The sequence below is a fragment of the Motacilla alba genome, chromosome 1 (assembly GCF_015832195.1).
Source record: "Motacilla alba alba isolate MOTALB_02 chromosome 1, Motacilla_alba_V1.0_pri, whole genome shotgun sequence".
In the NCBI taxonomy this organism is placed as follows: domain Eukaryota; kingdom Metazoa; phylum Chordata; class Aves; order Passeriformes; family Motacillidae; genus Motacilla; species Motacilla alba.
The window spans coordinates 62,072,602-62,093,527 of record NC_052016.1 but is presented as its reverse complement, the minus strand read 5'-3'; the positions used below and the strand labels follow the sequence as shown (position 1 = coordinate 62,093,527).

The window sequence follows — 20,926 nt, the reverse complement described above, 5'->3', positions numbered from 1 at the left end:
CTATTGCATCACAACAGATATTCATTTGCTACCTATAGTTATTCAAAGCATTATCTTCTGAAGATGGCTCAGTAAACCATGGATCTCGAGAACACATCAATAGCTTAAATATGGCCATGTCAAGAATGTAAGGAAAACATTGTATCTGCATGCTCCCTGATGTAACAGAAGCTTCTTCCATCATTGGTTAGGCTAAAACTGCTTCCTGCTCCTATTTGATAAGCTTTGACAATTGAAGTGTGATAGTGCAATCTAGACTTCATTGTCCATATACAGTCCCAAAATCTCTACGAATACATGTTGGAAAAATGATGGGAAAATGATGATCCTTTTGCAAGATTCTTTTTTTTTGGAGACTCCCTGCTGGAAAACGCCCAGGCAGGCACAGGAAAATTTGACCAACTCCTCTTTTGGCTATAGTGTGCCCTCATAAGCTGTGCTATAAGAGTGTCTTGTGCTAAGCTATTGAAAGTCTGACCCCTAGAACCACAGAATAGTTTGGGTTGGAAGGAACCTTAAAGACTATCTGGTTCCAACCCCTCTGCTATGGGCAGGGACACGTTCCACTACACCAGGTTGCTTCAAGCCCCATTCAATCTGCTCTTGAACAATTCCAGGGATGGGGCTTCCACAGCTTCTCTGGACAACCTGTGCCAGTGCCTCACCACCCTCTGACCCATGATCCATGCTCTCAATGAACTTCTGAGGTAGGCTCTGAGATTGAATTGAAAAGCTGAATGTTATGTGAAGTCACAGAAGGCAAATGGAACATCATTCTGCTATGGTTTGGATAATCTCTGTTCTGTGCAGGGATCTATGCTGACTTCTTGTCTACCTTCAGGACCAAGACAAAGCCATGAGTGAAGGATGTAATGACAGTTCTTAGATCACTTACGGAGTGTTCAGGACATACATGCATATGTGGGTTTTTGTTTTCTGAAACAGGCAGTGACAAGCACACAGGTCTTATACTGGAGGCAATGACGCCTGCTAGAAAGATGACACAGTTCCTTCAGGCAGGGTGGGTAACAGTGTGGAAATAACTGTTTCGAAAGCTCAGAGCTCTCAGGGCTTTCTAACTTGGTAGTGATAAACTGCTGTTGAAAACATTTCTCTGTATCCGATCTTTCAGCTGTCCGTATTTACATTTCTGGAGATCTGGGACAGCCTAAGTGAATACTGTACTGGAATTGGATCACTACCACCTTTCCCCATCCCATTTTAAGAGATAAAAAGGGAATCTCTTTTCCATAGGAAAAGAAGCAATGCTACCAATGATCTAACATGCTCTCATAAAACACCTTGTGACCTTGTGACAAAAGGAGTCAATGAGTGACTAAAATAGAACACACAAATCTCAGTGACGGTAGGTTTTAACTCATTATAAAACCATTTCAGTGCTTGAAAGGAAGAGGTACAACTTTAAAAACATTCCAAATGTTCTGGTGCAAACAGTCAGACACTGCCACATGGATGAAAGAAGCAGGTGAACTGCAACACACAAGGAAGTTGCCTTTTTTTTTTTTTTTTTTTTTTTTTTTTTTTTTTTTTTTTTTTAATCCCTTTAAGTCTTGTGCTGCTGGAGGGCATGTAGGCCTGCAGGCTTGGAAAGCCTATGTTCTTGTGATGCCTGTAGTTGGCAACTGGTGTTTACTTGTCTTGGGGATCTAGGAAGAGTGTGTACAACTCTGTCTATACAAAGAAAATGCAAAGAATTGAATAGGTAATTGTGTTTCAGAAAACCCACAAATACTTTTTATCAAGATGTCTGTCTCTGGAAATGTCACTACTGCACCATATCTAAATTCCTTTCTAGATGTCTGTGGCAATGCTTACCATTTCAAATTAGCATTTGCAATATTAACTAATAATACTCTAGAGACCTTCATTTTCAAAAGGTAATTCATTCTGCAGAAGAGATAAAACTTCAGCACCTTTTTGCTCTAAGTGTCAATATTTGCTGTCATTGGAAGCAGCTTTCACAGAATCAATCACATAGCTTGGGAAAGACCTCTGAGATCAAATCCAGCCTATGACCAACTGAACACTACCTTGTCAACTGAATCATGGCACCAAGTGCCACATCCAATCTTTTCTTAAACACCTCGAGGGATGGTGACTCCACCACTGCCCTGGGCAGCCCATTCAATATCTAACCACCCTTTCTGAGAAGAAATTCGTCCCAATGTCCAACCTAAACCTCCCCTGGTACAGTTTGAGGCCATTTCCTTGCATCCTGTTGCTTGTTACCTGGAACAACAAACAAGTTCTCTGCAATTACCTAAAAGGATGTTGTAGCAAGGTGTCAGTCAGTCACCCAGGGTGTCAGTCTTTTCTCCCAGGTAAGTGACAAGATGAGTGGAAATGGCCTCAAGTTGTGCTAGTGTAGGTTTAGATTGGATACTAGGAAAACTTTCTTCACTGAAAGGGTGGTTAGGCATTGGAACAGGTTGCCCAGGAAGGTGGTGAAATCACCATCCCTTGGAAAGCTCAAAAGGCATGTGGGAGTGGCACTTGGGTTTCTTGGTGAGCATGGTGGTGCTGGGTTAATGGTTGGACTAGAGATCCTGGAGGTCTTTTCCAACCTTAACGCTTTTGAATCTGTGAGATGCTGAAAGATACAGGAAGTTCCCATCTCTATAAGCTGCCCTAGTGTGAACCACACCTACTTCTGTTGGTGTAGGATGTCCAGCTAAACAGAAGTGTACAGAACCTTTCAGTCTTCTGGTTCTGACTAGGCACAGGAGTATTTTATATGGAACTAGTCCTACAGGATGCTGGAAGCTTGTAAAAAATGATCTCTGACTACAGCAGAATAGAGAATGTTTGAGTCAACACTAAAGGCCAGACACCCATTAAAGTTTATGAGGGGTGATTCTGAGCCTGATTTGACAGTAAGGAGCTTGATTTCTCTGATGAAGCTCAAGTATTCAAAAGTGATTCAACCTTGCTATAATTTTGGTGCTACATTGTTACTGATCATTTCTCTAGAATTATGGCTGCCAAGGAATCCAAGTACTATAGACCACTGTATCATGAAAATTCCAGCTCTGATTGGACTGGTGATACCTGGTGTTCCAAGGTCTGAACTGTGCTTCAGAAGAATTTATGTAGGATAAAATCAGGATCTGTTTTGCAAATGTTCTGTTCCTTGTCTCCATCTAATCAAGGTCTAGCCATGTTAGGAGACTTGCTGACAGTCTAGGACAAGAAGTTAGAAAAGCAAAAGAGCTCTGGTCTTTCTCAAGTGTTTCTGCTCAGGCAAACTAGAACCAGAGGCCAGGTGCCTGTATCACTTGTGACATCTTGAGGCAAGATGTTTCGCTTGCTCAGCCTTCTTAGAAGACACATGTGATGCTCATCAGCTCAAGTAAAGTGTATCTTATGTAGACAGTCTTTAATGACACCACAACATTACACAGCAAATGTCTGAGTGCTAGGGAGGTCATTCTCATTCATGGGGTATGTGCAGACATGGAATTCTTCCTAGGCTGAAGCAATTTCTCCTACCAAAGCAGAAAAAAACTCAAACCCAACAAAACAGAGATGCTATGGTTTCTTAACTAAACCACATCTTAACAGTTATTGAAGTGTTAATATAAACAAATAACAAAGTAAGAAAAAAAACTAATGAAGTGAAAAAAAAATTACCACTATCATTAGCTAATGAAAAGCTCTCTGTTGCCACTGGCAGCCTGAAGCATGAGGGGATGGTTTAACACTACTCTTGAACAAAGAAATGCAGTTATTGCTTTCACAGGTGCTGCCGAAAAATGTTCTGCTCTATTGGTACTCATGGGTACCAATGGCTGGTTGCAGCACCCCCAGACACACACCCCCCCCCACACACAGAGAAGAATTACAAGTATTCTTAAAGGTGTTAGAATTCAGGAGGATATTTTTTTAGTTTTGTCTATGTAATATCCAGAGGCAGATGAAAGAAGGTGTCACAGGTAAAGAAGTTCAATATAAATTATTTGGTTCTAACATGAAGGGTGACAGAGAAATTCCTATCTCAAGGATGTGCCTTATGGGGATTCACAGTAGTTTCCCTAGGCCTAGATGTCTCAAAAGAAGAGCCTATTGAAAGCCTGAGAAATAAAAAACACCATAAATCACCAGGACCGGGTGCTGTTTTTAAAAGAATCATGCAGTAAACATAAAAAAAAACGAGATAAAATTAGGATTCTGTCAATTACAATTGAAAATGTCCACTGCAATTTTAGAGGAAACTGAGATATATTCATAGCAAAAAGTAGTGGGTTTTTTAGGCTACTCACCTTATGCCTGAATAAGCATAAAATAATGGGATCACAATGTAACAACTCTGCAAGTTATCTGTATTGTTTAAGAATTACTTAAACAAACTAAAGATTGAAGATACTCCAAGAGCCATGAGAAAGTCCTGAAGTTCAATCCTAATTTGGGAATGGAGTAACCGCTCCTCAGAAGAGGAAGAATATTTTAATTTTTCTGAACAGGATAAGTTATTTGAATCTTCTTCAACCTAGAACAGGCTCTTATTTATGCTGCTAATTTATGAGGGGGATTGTAAACTCTCCAAACCAAAACACCTCTGAAACCCAGACTCAAAAAGCCGCTTCAAACACAGAAAGAAAGCAGTTTGAGGGTAGACTGCAGGAGGGAAGATGTGAGTCCCCTTGCTGGTTGCTGAACAGCCATGAAGTTCTTTAATGCTACTGCCTGCTTTTCATCTTTAGCAGATTTAGAGAATGCAGGAGAATAAAGCAGTTACAGTCACCTGTACTGGTCCTCTCTTCAGCAATGAAATCCAGAATCGACCATAATAAAGGACTGTGATGCAATTCACAAATACTTCATTATCTCAGTGTTAATCTACTGGAAACATAAGGTATTCCTTTAGTGTGCTTTAATGGATACTTATATTTATTGTATGCTGACTTTATCATTACTTCAGGAAACATCTTAGGAAAAGAATATGGAACATGCAAGGAACTGCACAGTTAGTCCAATAAAAGCAAATTCCACTACCCTTTGAAATCCTACCTGCAGCTTGCTTTCATCTGCTAACAGCAATAGTTACCACTGCCAACAACCTTTGAACAAAATAGTTTTGTGACTTTTTTGCACAGATCCTTTATTTAACAGGAAAGATGGGGAACATCTGTGGGCAACTTCCACTGGGTATTTTTTCAGAAGCAGGAGATGTGAACTTGAATCTCCTCAGGCTTCTGAAACTCAGGTTCTCTGTTTTGTGGAAGAGTCCCCTTGCCTTGAGATTGTTTCAGCTAGTTTCTTAAAACTTTTCTGAGGGATTTTAGCAAGTTGTGACAATTTTAAACCAGTTTTTTCTGTTCCCCTATTTCCCATTTCCCCTTTTCAATCACAGCATGTAGCCTTACCCTCTTGTTTCTGCCAGCTGCTCCAAGACATCTGATCACTGATTTTTTTAATGTGTTCTAAGAGTGAGAAAAAGTCCTCCAGCACTCTGGCTTTCTTAGCATCATACTCGTCTTCTGTGCTGTGGTAGAAAACTAATTGTCACATCAGTTTCCTTTGCACTGTTGCAGCTATGGGTTTTCAGTCACAACTCCAATTCCTTAAATGAAGATGAGCCATTATAACCTTGGCCATACCTGATGCAGAAAGAGAGAACTTCTGCGTTGTTTATCTTTGAGCACAAAATCCTGTACCTCTGTGACAGAGTTCTTTCTAGAATCTGTGTGTCACCCAATACTATATTTCATCTAGTACCTACAGCATTCTATCACTACATGGATATACAATGATCATTACAAGGGAGATTTTAGGTTCTCTTTACAAACTCTTTGGGGGAAAAAAAAGCCAAAGTGCCAAAAATGCCTAATAAGTGTCCTGCAATTGTCAGCATGATACATTAATTTGATTTTGAATATGAATTTCTTCAGTTTTTCAATATATGAGAAAACACAAACTAGAAGTATGCTGCTAGTTGCATTGGTAGCAACTTAAAACACATACAAAAAACATCTTAAAGCAGAACAAATGTGATTAAAAAACATCCAAGACTCTTGGTAAAACTGTACCTTGTTAAATAGAAGCTCTCATAGATGTGCCTACGAGAGAGAGTCTCAGGCATTAAATACGGCTGTACCTGGTTAATTCACTGCCAGCTTACAAACTTTTGTGTTTTAAACCCCTGCATTCTTGACTGAACTTGATCTAAATACTTTGCCTTAGTCAGGCTGTGAATGTGATATAAAAGCATGCTAGTTTAAAGTTTTATCACAAGGACAAAGTACTGTTCTACATTTTTACTACAGCAATTTAGAAATAAATTTCTGTAACGGCAATAAGAAACTGTGTGCAGGCACTGTTTATTCAAGCTTTAACATTTCTTATAACATTTCTTATAGATAAGAGATAAAACTTGATTCAAAGGCAGTTTTTACAAGCACACACATTTTCTTCTCCCTCCACTTTCTCTATTTGTGATATGGGATTGAAAAAAAATTGCTTGCTGAGTGCAATGAACAGCTGAATTGAAGCACAATTCCTTTCTAGAACCTCCACAGCAATACAACCAACAGGGGGCTGTCTGGCTACACGATGTTATCAAATCTGCAGTGAAACCCTTTTCCTGACTGTATAACCTATCATTCATGCTCATTTCCTAAAACTGGTTGAAGAACAAGTCATTTAACACATTTCATACCTCCAAAACATTCAAGTTCTTGTGCTTCTTTGTCTCATACTACTGGAAATTTCGTATTTTTAATCTGGAAGTTACATTATAGCTGGAAAATACAGCTTTAATGTATTTATTGATGTGTCTGCAACAAGATATTGCTTGTTGGAAAAGGGAAGACACTCACATTGTCTTGATAATAGGAAAGGCATATCACAGCTGCTTCCAGATGCTAAGAAGCCATATCTATATGAGCATTTTTGTGCTGGTTTCATATGTTGATACTAATCTTCTGTACAAGAAAAGAGATAAACCAAACTGGTGTTAGACTCTTTGATATTGATTTAAAGAGCAGATAGGCAAAGTCTGTCTGTAGTAGTGTCAAAAAAGGAAGAACTAGGCCCTGAATATTCCTTACAGTGATTTAAGCAACGTAAATGGACTTTAAAACTGGAGTGCCAGTCTCAGGAGTGAAGGGTATTTTCCTCTGTGCTGGCACTGTTGCTTAGAGCGAGCAGCTTCAGCTGGCTGAGCTTACCAAAAATGAACCTAAAGTCATTCAGTGAAACCACCAAAGACATATGAGAGCCAGGGTAATAATAAAGGAAACAAGAAAACTCATTCTCAAACTTGTCTGGCTCAAGAATCACGAGGCTGTAGAATCATAGTCTTATATTATTGTTGACTATTCTAGCTGGTCAAATAATATAACCCCTAAAGCTCTTCCTTTGCCTTTATTTCAATAAAACATAAAAATTCATACATTTGAGATTATCTATGCTATAATTTATGCCTTATATACTTCAAATGTTATAATATTTAAGGCTTTTTTGAGTATTTGTTGAGAGATTCCAAAATGTTTTACTTTTAAAACTGCTTAAAAATATAAAACCTGCTAACAGAAGGTTCTTTTATGGGCAATAAAGCCACACACTTGCCCTGCAGAAACGCAGGGAAATGAGAAGCTTTCTATTCATGTCTGACTCCTATGGCTATAAACAACAGAAGAAAACACCATGGATATATTATTCCTATCTCTCAAGAGAAACTAAGCCTTCACCTACTATGCACTGTAAACTTTAGACTGAAGATACAAACTAGATAAATGCTGCTACAATTAATATGTAATTTCAGAACTTTTGAACATAAAAGTTGAAATTTTATATTAAGAGGCAGAAGCAATAAGAAATTTATTTATTAACAGAGCTATTAATTATAAGTGAATAAAACATGGGAAAAAAAAAGAGTTGCACTTGATGACCATTAAATAGCTTCTAATAGAAATAAACTATTTAAAGTAAAAAATAAGCACTCAGATGATTATTATCCAGCTCACAGAAAGATGAACATATGTCACTCATGTTATTGCATTTTTCCATCACTTTTTCTTATTTCTATTTATAGTTAAATATTTTATTGTGATACACTTACAATTGCCACCTTAGAAAGAAGAGTCACATATATTTCAGACATAAGTTTTCCTTCAAATACATTTTAAATATTTTATTTGTTTTTTACTTGAACAATTGCTGCTGCTGCTAAACTGGTACAATAGCAGCTCACCACTTTGGGGATATTTCTATCATTTCTTGTGACAATAGGTTGCGATACAGATAAAGGGAGTCTCATCACTTCAGATTCAACCATGACTGCTAATGTGGCTACCTGATTAGAAGAGATTTTCCCCAATTCTCAAGACACCATGACTAAGGCAAAAGTTGAAACATTTTCAGATCACTGTATCCAAATTTCTAGTACACTCTCATTTACCAAAGCGTGCCATAGGCAGTACCAAGAAAACTGCCTTTGAAATTTGAAGAAAATGGTGGTTGAAGTCCTAAATACTTAGGTATAAGTAACTTCATGTTTTTAGAGATGCAGTGCTTACTGCTATACATTAAGAAATTGTTGCAATTTAAATAGCTCATTCTTTCTGTAAAATAGATCTTCACAGGTAAATTTATTGTCAAATATGCTGAAGTTCAAACATGTACATTACCTTTACTACATAGAACATTTTGCACAATGTTGATGATGTTATTTACAAAAATGACAAGCAAAAAATGGCACACAGGTGTTTAATAATGAGTTATATTTGCAAAATGAATCAGTGACACAACAGGACGCAAATCAGAGTATTTTGGAGTTCACAGGACTGCAGAAATAGACTGTGAATAAACAGAACAGAAACTCTGCTTCCCAGCCTGAGCTGGTAACAAGGAAAGTTGATTGCAGATCTGGTCTTTAAAAGATGCATAGTACTCACCTCTTCCTCTGAAATCAGAATTAATAAATGCCATACAAAATTCCATAAGGCAATGTATTACTGTAGTACAGCTACTAAACAAAATTAGCTAACAGCCCTTCAAGGTATGTGTCCATTACCCCTACTTTAAATGTGACATGGAGGTGTAAAAACTATCAGAGTATGCAACAGTTTGAAGTTCTCTTTAAGAAGACAGGAGACTGTCAGCAGACATAACTTCACAGAGTATTTTAATTCAAATGACAACTCCTAAGAAGCTCAGTTACCAATGTGAACCACCAGTCTTTCTTTCAGATGTGAGTTTTAAATCAGACACCTCTAAAGTGAAGCACAATATACACACTACAGAAACAATGGCCTGGTTGTCCAGCATCACATGAGAATAAAGGCACAAAAATAAACATCACATCCAATTCTTAGGAATTCTCACTTGACATAACCATGAAGACATGGTTTTCTCTACTTGCAGCCATTTGTTCCATTGCCTAGAGAATTTTTTACTAATTTCTGCAGCACCTATAGCAACATCAGGCTTCTTGCTTGCACAGCCCACAGGCATCCTCCCCCGCCCAGCACCACAGGCTGACCCTATCAATAGATGAAACATTCTGTGCGATCACAAAGATTGCTTCATAGTACACTGACACAAGGGGGCAAATGAAGATTGCAGAATCTTAAAGCAGGAGTTATCTAACTTCTTAATGTTTCATTTTGTGATCTTCTTGTTCTTTATACAGTTATTAGCTTGTGCTTTGTTTTTTTCCCCCCTCTCAAAAAAAAACATTTCCTCCTTTGAATTCTAATTCCCCTTATTAGACGAAGCATTTTATTTACTCCCACAAAGACGATGAGAGAACTGAAGAATCTTTCACATGAAGAAAGGCTGAGTGAGCTGAGACTCCAGTCTGGAGAAGAAAGGGCTTGTGTTTGTGTGATCTCAGCAATGTTTCTAAATGCCTGCTGGTAGGGGTACAGCAGAGTAAGGAAGACATAGCCAGGCTCTTCTCTGTCCAGAAATAGGACAAGAGGCCACAGGTAAGAAACAAAGTGCGTGAAATTCTAACTGAACAGGACAGGCTGCAGAGTCTCCATCCTTGAATATATTCAAAATTGACTGGATATAGCCTTAAAGAAAGTACCCTGTTTGAACTAGAGATCTCCCTTACAACCTCTACTCTTTGAGATTTCTTTTCAGGACCAAAATCCATGAAGTAGCTGAGGGTACTAATAGGCTTACCCTCTTCTCTGGGGAATACAATGAGAAGGGTAAAATTGACAGTGATTTCCCATATGACAGCAAAAGCTACTACTTACCAGTCAGTATTCCCTTTTGGATGTGAAGTGCAGAGCACTCCAGTGAATGTTAGGAATCATCTGAGGAGTGCAAGTCTCTTTCCCTAAGCCTGACTTGTTCTCTATGCCTCAAGCCAATTCCCCTCTGTCAGGCTGCTGCTTCTACAAATTTCAATAAACAAACAAATCCCCAAATCTTTGCCCAGCGTATTTCAATCCTTCTGATTTTCTAGTTCATCAGATCTGTCCTTTCTTTATCTGTTCTCAGCTCCAACCTTTTAACAACGCACTTTTAGACATGCTCCTAAAACTAGTTGTCTTCACTAATATACAGTTTATCTTCAAGCAGGCCTGTCTTTTCTTGCCTTTTTATGTGAATTAAGCATCTTTCTCCCATACAGTTCCTAAGCCTAGCGGAAAATAAGCACCTGAACTGAAAACAGTGAGCCTTTCGTTCTTACATCGGGTACAGTTCTTAGGAACCCAGAGCTGCAACATGAAGTGAGTTTGATCCAGCCACAGTCTCTGGCACCACCCATACAGGCAAACTTTTGGAAAATATAACTGCAAATATTGAGCCACCTGAGAACCATGTGGGAAATGTAACATCCCTTTCAAAGGTTTAGGAACTGAATCATTTGAGTAGGCCTTCATAAGCACTTGAAGTAGTTTTCTTATCCAGACAGGAACTTTGGTTCCTCAGTTGAACTCTGGTTCTGCAAATGCTCAAACTGTGTTTTCACCATGTCACTGAACTATTCTATGCTGCTAGGGCCACCGAACAAGGCGCTCCAACCTTTGCCCTTCTGCTTCTTCCTGCTCCCTGCTATTTCCTGCCCTTGTGCCAGTGATAGGAGATTGCATGGTGAACCAGAAGGGAGCACAGTCTGTTTCACTCTTCACACAAAGGCCAACACGAGCACAATGAAGTAGTCAGGAACAAACAGTTTGGCCACTGGACTTTGACAAAGCCATGCAAACAGACTTATTTGTTGTATGCTCCCAAGTCTCTGATGAGCTCTTTAGATTCACATCTACTCGTGGAAGTCTCTGTGAAAAATCCTGGGTACATTAAAATACTAGATCTACAAGAGCAACTGGATGGATGGGCCTCCTGCAAGCACCTGTCTGCAGCATGATGAAAAAAAGCAGAGACCTTTAAGGTCTTTCCAAGCATTTCTAAGTCTTCAAATGGCTGAAGTGTATGTACAGGTCTTTAATATTTAGCAGTTACACAGTGCTACCTAAAGAAACTCAATGAGAAAGCTATCCAACTTTGAGCCAGACAGGTTATTTTTTTTAAGTAGTCAACCTCATTTTGGTCATGTATCTTGAGAGAAATGTAGCAGGTAAATGTGCACACAAATGTTCTTTATGAAAAGCTGTAGGCTAATTCTGCATAGCTGTGCTATTGAGAACTGCTCAGGTCTGAACTAAATCAGAAATCTTATCTATTAGTAATTTTGCCAGTTCAAATTCATAGCAGTAGTAGAAAATGAGAGTGTGATTTTTACCAGTCTGAAATTCTGCAATATGGTCAAATAATGCAAACGAATGAATTATAACAACTCGGATTCATATTCATCTGCATCATGTTTGTACCTGTGCAACTGCACCAGTAGCAGTTCTGTGAAGGCTAAAATCAAAACAGATCTTGAATGCAGAGAAGCTTTTTTTCCTCCTTTTAAAACATCTATATGATATATTAACTTGACTCTGTGAACACCTATTTGAATGAGGTATGTGTATTTTAAATGGTAAAATACAACAGGGCTAATAAAATTAGATTAGCAAGTGATACTGAGTCATGATAGTGAAGAAAATAAAATCTTAAAAGGAAACACACTTTCAGATCTGTATCTAAAATTAGTGACATTTACATAACCATTAGTCTACATTTGACTCACCACACAATTCTTGCATGCAGCTTTTAAAATGAAAGGAGCCCAAGTAATCTCCATTCTCACTGCAGCAATTTCAATCATCTCAATGAAAGATTCTCCTGCAAGAGAAAAATCTTAGTGGAAGATGAGAAAAATAATTAGTAAATTCACAGTCAGATACACAGTTTAAACTTCTAACCATAAAACTGTTAGCTGTCTATAGCCCCGTCATTCAAGAAATGAAGTGGTTAATAAGTTTTGTTAAAAAAATTGGAAGACACTTTTTCTTTATGAGCTCTCTGTTGAAAGCATGACCAAATAATTCCCAGTTCCACTAATTTAGAAAAGATTGTAAAAATAACACAGTTTTATGAGTTTTAATAAATAAATGTGTTGACAAATAAAGCAACTTAATTTTATAGTTTTTAAATATATAAGCAAACACACTTACCAAAGCATTGTTAGACAGGTGTAGCTTGAGATGGCTCCTTTAAAAAGTTCAGTTTTCACATAAACCAAAGCAAAATTATATATATGTCTATTTTATTTACCATCAGATACTATGAAGCTCTAAATATAGTTTCTGAATAAATGAAAATACAAAAAGCTAAGAAAGTGTTCATATACAAACAATATATAAATTTATAGCAACAAAAAGGCACAGGGAATACATGCAATGTCCTGTTCCACGACTCGCGTGCAGAAGTGGCTAGCCTTACTTCAGCAGCACAGTTAATACTGGAGATATTTACAGTCTTAACACCAATATTTACGTGCTGCTAAAGTATGACAGACATCAGCATCACAAGATTGACCAATTCATAAGTGGTATGTCTCTTCAGGGTGATGAAATCCTTGTATTTTTGAGGCAGCACAATATGGCCTGCACCTTTTCAAAACCCACAAACCATTATGTGCTGCTACGTTATGCCAAGGTGTCTACCATGCTTCAAGGCAACAAAAACATACTCTGAGCTGAATGCAGAATTTTCTTATTGAACTTTAGCTTTCATGTAGTAACATGAGTTGTGTTGATGAGCTACCAAATGTTTAGAAAACATCTGTCCATTGCCATTCTACTGACCATTTACAGTGAAGCTCTAGACTTTATTGTCATGTGTGCATAATACCTTAATGAGACATGAACCACAAACTGGACAACTGTGTGTATAGTTAGAGGGACTAAAGATTATGCAGATGTTTATTTCAAAAGAAAGAAAAAAAATCTGGGTTATCTTCTAATCTGACTTTTTGTCATCAGGAGACTTGTATGTGAAAAGAAAACCCCAAAAACTTTCATATGTAAGAGAATAAGAGCTAATTTCAAAATAAGCTTTTGTGAACTATTCTGTCAGTCCTCAAGCCATCTGTTAGCTCTGCAGCTTACCCTTACTGCAACTTTTGGGCAGACTCAAAAGAGCCTTAATTAACTTCAGAGGGGGAAAAAAAATTATAACCCAAAACAATTGTTAGCAAGAATAGTAACTTATCTGTTATTATGGGCAGGAGTTCATCTGCCCCCAGCCTAGAATTGGCCATGCTGCTTTACTTGATGTAGGCAGGAGATGAGGAGTTCACGGCGCTGCTAGGTATCATTTTCTTAGACTAAAGAATGCCAGAGACTTAAGTGTGTGCAGTCCTTTTACTGGTTCCCTAGATAACAAGAATTATGCTTTCTTCAATGCTTTTATACTAAACTGTTAAGACAAAAGCTACTTACACAGCATGGACCCAAGCACGCCACTTCATTGCAATAAGCCTTCTAGTCAGGTCATGACAGACAACTCCTGGAAATTAACAGGGCTATCTGCAAGCACAAAAAGAAATTTGGCAGGCCACGTGGGGGAAAGAGTTGGGAATTTTATTTTCTCCCTTCCTATTTTTGTTCCTACAGTAATACAGCAGGGCAGGATCTGCTGGAAGAGTCCATTGCCACAAATGTGCCAATTAAAGTGAGATTGCCAGTGTAAATTTACATGTAACAGCAGCAACATTTTTTATATAGGTTATCCAGATAGGAATGCTAACTTTAGGAACTGCATCAAAGAGCCATTTCCAGTAATTTTATACATGCACAGCTCTATTTACACTTATCTCCACCCCACCTCTTAGTACCTATGTTTGTTTTTAAAATCAGACACCTAAAATAGGCAAACTAAATTAAATAGGTACAACTTACCCAACTTACCATGGTGAATTAAAGCAGGAGTGCAAAGTCAAAATAAACCTATACTGTAAATGTATGCTCTGACAGTTGGTCTCTCCCCTGAAGAAACTGTGCTAGGCATAAACCAAGAGAAGAAAAAGTAAAGACAAAATCTCCACCATATATATATGTGTATATATATATATATATAAATACACACACACACACATATGTGTGTGTGTAATGTGGAAGGCATAGATAAAGATAGATGTGAGCAAAAATGCTAGCCAGAAGTAAAAGATTTATTTCAACTTTTCTGGAAAAAGAGTATGAAAAATATTCTCTAGCAAGAAAAATATTGTTTTGTACTTGTAGATTTACCGTAAAAGACTTAAAGTCATTTTTACATTCAGGCCAAATTCTTAATTTGAGACTCCATGTGTTTAACAGATACTATTCTTTCAATTGCCTGGTTGATTTCAGGTTCTAGCTCAAGTATGGAGAGGCTTTTTCCTGTTGCATAACTAAATCCCTTTAAAATTAAACTATACACTCCATGAAAAAAAGACTTGGCAGAACCATTATGCTATTTTCTACAGAAAGTACATTAGTAAGAAAATCTGCAGGTAATTCCACCCACCCATACAAAACATGAACACAAAACCTTGCATGCATTACAGGATTCCAGACTATTTGAGTTTTTCCTTTTTTTAATGATTTTGGAAGGTGTTTTGTTGTTGTTGTTTGGTTTTTTTTTTTAACTTTACTACAAAATGTCCCAAAAGAAACCAACCAACCCAAAATTCAACACAATGTGACTGTATGTTTTCTACACTGCTATTAAAATAGATATAATCTGCAAGGAGAATAAGCACATTATCACATAAAATTGAAGGTAGTCTATGTGAGAGAAGGGGTTGTGGAACAGGAAAAGAATGGAAGGAGGAAGTCTAAGATAAGAAGTGTACTGATAGCTGAGCCAGGAATCTACTGAAATCCAGGAATGTCTGCACAAAGCTGTATACCATTATGTTTTGGTCATAAAGTCAATATAGTTGTTACCATGAGTGCTTCTCCTACCTCCATCCTTGTGTTTTAAGTCTGTGGATGAGAGACAGATTGACAAAGAAGACCTCAATAAAAGCTGGGAATCAAGTATGCAAGAAGCTCCATCACATTTCCCGAGTCCCTAAAAGCAAGAGCTCTGCTGAGGAAGAAGGATTCTGAAGATGCAAAACTGAAATTCCACAGAAGCAGCTCACATACACAAGTCAGAAATGCTCTTTGAAAAAAAATGTACTGGAACTGTTAAAAAAAAAGAAAGGAAAAAAGAGACAAGTGTATGTGTGTATGTATTTGCCCTTGTTTTCACAACTTGAGTGTTCCCAAGCAAGGAAGGAGCCTTTCCTTGATTTCATTATTTCTTAGTTAATTTATCAAAGACCAAGCCCAATATAAAATATCATTTTCGGTTTTTATTATTTATAGTTCAGAGTTTATGACAACATCAAGCCAAACTCAATCTTTTCTGACCCTATGAAAACCAGCTACAAGTCAATTCTGGCTACTATACATACTAATAAGCTCCTTAAATGCTACTATAACTACCAATAAACTCCTTAAACCTCTATGTAACATATTATATCCAGAAGGTACCATTAGACCTGCAATCTGACTGACAGGCCAGGGACTTGGAGTAAGAGACACCAAGGACTTTGCCTTAAACACTCTATGTTGTCTCTAATATCCAAGAACATGATACAAAATAAAACATTTACCTCCTGCCTTTTGGTCATACAAAAAAAGCACTCCCTTGTTACTTCTTGGTCAGAAGCTTTTCCTCATCAATAGCGTTACACACCATTGCTCACAACCATATCCATTGCTTTAGTTTCTTACTCATTAATACAAAACACAGATCCAATATGAAAGCAAGGCTATTGCTTCACTGTTCATTGTGACCCTTTCCCAACCTTATTTCACATTAAAATTAGAAAACTGAGCATGAACCTGAAAGACTTAAGTGTTCCACAGTGTAAAAGCATTACATTTGTCCACCAGTGCATCCTCTGTCCATCCTCTACAGCCCTGACATCAGCAATTACACATGTCCCTTTCTCAGTTTTCCCAGGTTAGCTTAGTTTAACCAAAAATGAGACAGGGTTTGCACTCAGATGGCACAGCATGAAGTGGGGCATCTTTGACAAATGTGTCCTGCTCTGGGCATTCTATTAATGGAGTAAGTTAATTCTATGTTAGACAGGACATTTTACAGTGTAGCTTTTTGGACAACTGCTGGTAAATTTGCCAAGCTATCCTCTCACAGTTCAGGGCCACCAACACACCACTAACTATGAATATACACAATGGCAGTTCAACACCAGAAAATACTTACAGGGTTTTATTGAATTAATCTGGGAAAAAGACAGTCTCACTGTTCACTACCAAGAAATCTGAACATTTCCATTCTGTAAGATTCTCAGATCTAAAAGTGTATGTAGCTGTATCTTTCTCATACACTGTTTACACCCCTCTCTCCAAGTTAAAACAATAGTTTCATTTTATTTTTGTCATATGCTTACTCAACATCACAGCATTTATACTGCAAACATACTAGAATTTATTACTCTTGTTCTTCTCAAATCTAAGATTTAGAAATATATTATTTTACTCCTGCCTTCTTGCTTCTTTGTTAAGGATCTGTCTTTCCATCTAATTTGTGGTGTCAGCAGCCTTTAAAGTGATATGCATGTATTTTTTAAAAGAAAAGATTCCACTGAAATATTTCAGAGCATTAACTTTAAAAGTATCAGTGTACTTTCAGCTACTATTCCATTATTATTTGGTTCAGGCATAACCTACAACACTCAGTTAATTCACTCAACTTAATTGAGGTTACTTTCTAATCAGAGGAAGAAGAATTAAGATAATAAACTATATACCTTGATTGCTCTTCTCCTAAAGTAACAGTGAGATTTTTAATTGCTGCTTAAGACTGCAGTTCTAAAAAATAAAATATAAAATTAATTTTTTTAAAATTGATCTCTAAACTAGCAATTTTGTTGCATGTGTTTATTTGTTTTTTTAAATTAAATAACTCTAACACAGCAATAAATCTGCCTGACTTCACCTCAAAGAGGTACAGTAATCCAGGACCAAGCCTATACACACTCTCCATGTATAATAGGTCCTCCCATACCTTCTAGCAAGCAGCTGAATATTTCTAAGATTATAATAAAGTGGTGTAAAAAAATCATAAATAATGCTTGAAATAATTCTCTGAACAAAAAGATGAATATTTGAACAGAGATAACTAGCTCTAATTTAGAGTTTTGGTAGCAAAAACTTTGACATAAAAAAGAAGTGTGTTCACTATTTCCTGATTATGTCAACAACACTCCCCATATAACCATGGCAAAAGACTGGGAGAACTACATTTTTTTGCAACGTGAAGTATTAATAACTAAAGTAAAGCAGATGACTGCTGATTACTGAAATTTACTGCTACTAAATTTGGAGAATCTATATCATGTGTCCAGCCATCTCTCCAAGGATCATGAACAAACAGATTTAGACTAGCTGGAGAACTACTGCATAAGATAAACATGAAATAACAAAGCCAGCTAAAAATAAAAACCAGGAAGTAAAACCATTGAGAAATTCAGAAGTATAAAAATACCTAGAAACTTAGAAGTGCAGTTAAGGACTCTCAGCATCAAATTCTGTTTTACACCCTTTTTGCTTATCTAAGACTCCAACTACTGCTTATACTAGCTTGATTCATGTATTAATTTGTATAAGGTCCACCTTCCCTCTGATTGCACTCAGGAAGACAAACTAAAGTGAATACTGTTACTTGGTTCTGCAATATTGATGCTTCTATTGGAGTGATGAATAGCAAACAGAATGCAATGGATTTCTGTGAACGGCAAGAAAGGAAAGGTAGTCAGTTCTGACTTGAATAAGTACAGTATGTCCATTTTTATAGCTTGCTAGCTAAAAAAAGCATAACTACGGGACGCTGATATAGCACTCAAAAAATTTATCAATGTACTGTCTGGTATATTATCATTGTATTTTAGAATCAACTGCAGCTTTAAAATAAAACTGAATAAGATTAACCCCTCCCACCTCTTTTCCCAGCTTCTAAAAAGTTTTTTGTCAGAAGTTGATGCATTAACTAGATTGCTGTATGAAACATTTTACAGGGAACTTGTAAAATTACAAGCCCCAAGTTCTAGCAGAGTTTGTAAAAGTTGCATTTCAGAAAAGCTTTCCAGACCCATCTTGACTGCACTGGTATACCTTGCACACAACTTTTAAAAATCTGTCTTCTCTGCACCTTTGGCAAGCACACAGGAAGAAAAACTGTGTGAACACTTTCAATCTGTACCAGCATTCTTTCTGCTTGAAGGGACACATACAAAATTAAGAAAAATGAAGAACCTATTTTCTAAGTTCTACAATCAAGTTCTATATTTCATTATAGTAGTAACTAAAATGTTCTTTCCCCCCAATTTTATCACAAAAAATATTGAAACTAAATATAGTGGATCCATCAAAAAGAAAGCCAGATCTGTCTTAGAAAATAATCTTCAGTTTCTGTATGACTATTAAAATTTTTTTCTAAACCTTTTCAGATTAAAAAAAAAATTAAAAAGAGACAAATATTTTCAAGTTCTCCAATAAATGTAAACTTAGATTATTACACTATTACATTCAGAAAAGATTATCCTATTATTACAGCTAAAGTTTCCAAAACCTGAAATATATAGAATCATTAGTAATAAAAGAAAATGTGACAATCCCTCTCCAAACAACAATAACTGTTCAATACAAACCAGCTACATAATGTAAAGTTATTAAGACAGGGAAACAGGTTCTCCTTTTAAACACATTAAATTAAAAAAAAAAACAAAAACAAAAACACAATTTTAAATCTATCAACTATTGGTTCTCTCTATTCATTAATTTGCTGGTTTAAAAAAAAAAAAAATTAGTTTTATGAAGTTCTCAGAAGACTTGCTCTTGTTACAGGCCTTGTGTAAAATTTTGTGCTCCCCTAAGCTGGCACAGCCTTTTATGAAAGAAGGCCATGCAAGTACTGTTGTTTAAATCATCTAACTCTAGAATGTATAGCAAAGCATTTCTTGTCCTCAATAGAATATTCAAGTCGTTTGTGCAGAAACCCTGGTGGTCTGTGCACAGGATCAATTTCCAAAGTACTTCTAGGAAAGTGAAAAATATATTGGTCAGTATTAGCCAGACCGCCTTCCTAGTTGCTGTCTTATCTCAAATTGGTGAATAATTACAAACCATAGGCCAGTAACAGAGCAACATTTTTTTTTAATTGCCTTTATATATAAATAATAACTATTTACAGTATGCCAAACCACAATCTTAAATTGAGATTTTGTTACATCTCAATATTGTATGGGACTATAATGCCTAAAGATAAAAACCAGGCCCATAGCTCAGAATGAAACCCCACTTGTAAAGGGCTAAATTTGCTGCTTGTCTGCTTTCAAAGATTTAAGGTCAGAGTGACAATGCTATAAAATAAGGGTCAAAGCACAAAAAGACCAAGGCCACAGAACAAAGAGCTTTTCGTGTCCTGAAAGAAGTTGCTTTTTGTAAGCCTGCCTTCTGGCTCAGGCAGTAAATTTGTCTTTTTCTTAACATCATCACTACATGACTTCTATAAAATGCCAGATAATGGCATGACTTATGAAAGGTGAGACTGACCTGTTTGAAGAAATCAACTCAACTATTAAGGGAATCCACTAGTTAATAGCAGAGGAACACCTCCTAGTAACTGCTACTTTTACTTTTCCAGTCCTTAGCTGTATTTCTACAACTCCATTATTTAATTAGCCACTTCAGCAGAAGTTTCAGGTGTCCATAACAACTTTGGGGCGTAGATTCCTGGTCATATTATCCTATTGTTTATTCAGTGGTAGCTGGTGCAGCAATCTTTCCCCCACCTCTCCATGAAATATTATTAGAAGCCTACTAATCTTAATGGATACCAGCATCTAACACACAGATTTGTGTACTCCCTTTCAAAAACATTTCTTTGGTTCCCCACTTTTCATCAATGAGACCCACTACTCACAGAACTGAGCTAATACAAAATAAAATGGGGCTTTCTGAGGCTGACACAGACCAATAAGCAGTAAAGTTCATTTTTCCGGCTAGAAAACAAACTTCACTTAGAACATGCTTTTCAAAAATAATAAGGGTTTTGACAAATGAAAGGAACTTTATTAAAAAAAAGATAGACAAATGATAAGGTTGATGGGTGCTTCTTATGGCTTTATACTAAGCTAGATTTTCAATATTTCACTAACAAGCTTAAAGTAAAACCATGCTGAATTAACTAGATGTTAATATATTAAGAAAAAGGATTTATAACCCAATACTTAAAGTATACAAGTAGTTTAAAAAAAAGAAAAAAAAATCAGAATTGTACTCAGATTAATAAATACCCACAAACCTAAAAGATGTTAAGTCTCCAAAAACTAGCCTCTGATTTTTTTTAAATAAAAAGTTACTTGACAGTATGCTTCTTGAGCAATATTAGTACTGCAAGAAGTACTTCTCCATAGTAATCCAAACCTATATGAAAGAACCAGAATTATCTGCATTATCTTTTACAGCAGGTCTAAGGCAAGACATTTTTAAAACAC

The 20,926-nt window shown here is 36.7% G+C and overlaps 1 long non-coding RNA gene across 9 annotated transcripts in view; it reads right to left on the bottom strand.

Annotated features, from left to right (window-relative positions):
- Positions 1-24: 24 nt before the first annotated feature.
- LOC119707976 overlaps positions 25-20,926 on the bottom strand; it is an 85,914-nt gene continuing 65,012 nt past the window's right edge. For 3 of the 9 annotated variants that reach the window (XR_005258922.1, XR_005258926.1, XR_005258928.1), the window contains one exon: positions 6,365-15,542. This is a non-coding gene — a long non-coding RNA (uncharacterized LOC119707976). Of the gene's footprint in view, positions 5,619-6,364; positions 15,543-20,926 lie in introns of those variants that run through there. The other 6 variants (XR_005258923.1, XR_005258934.1, XR_005258930.1 and 3 more) reach the window with 6 other exon arrangements.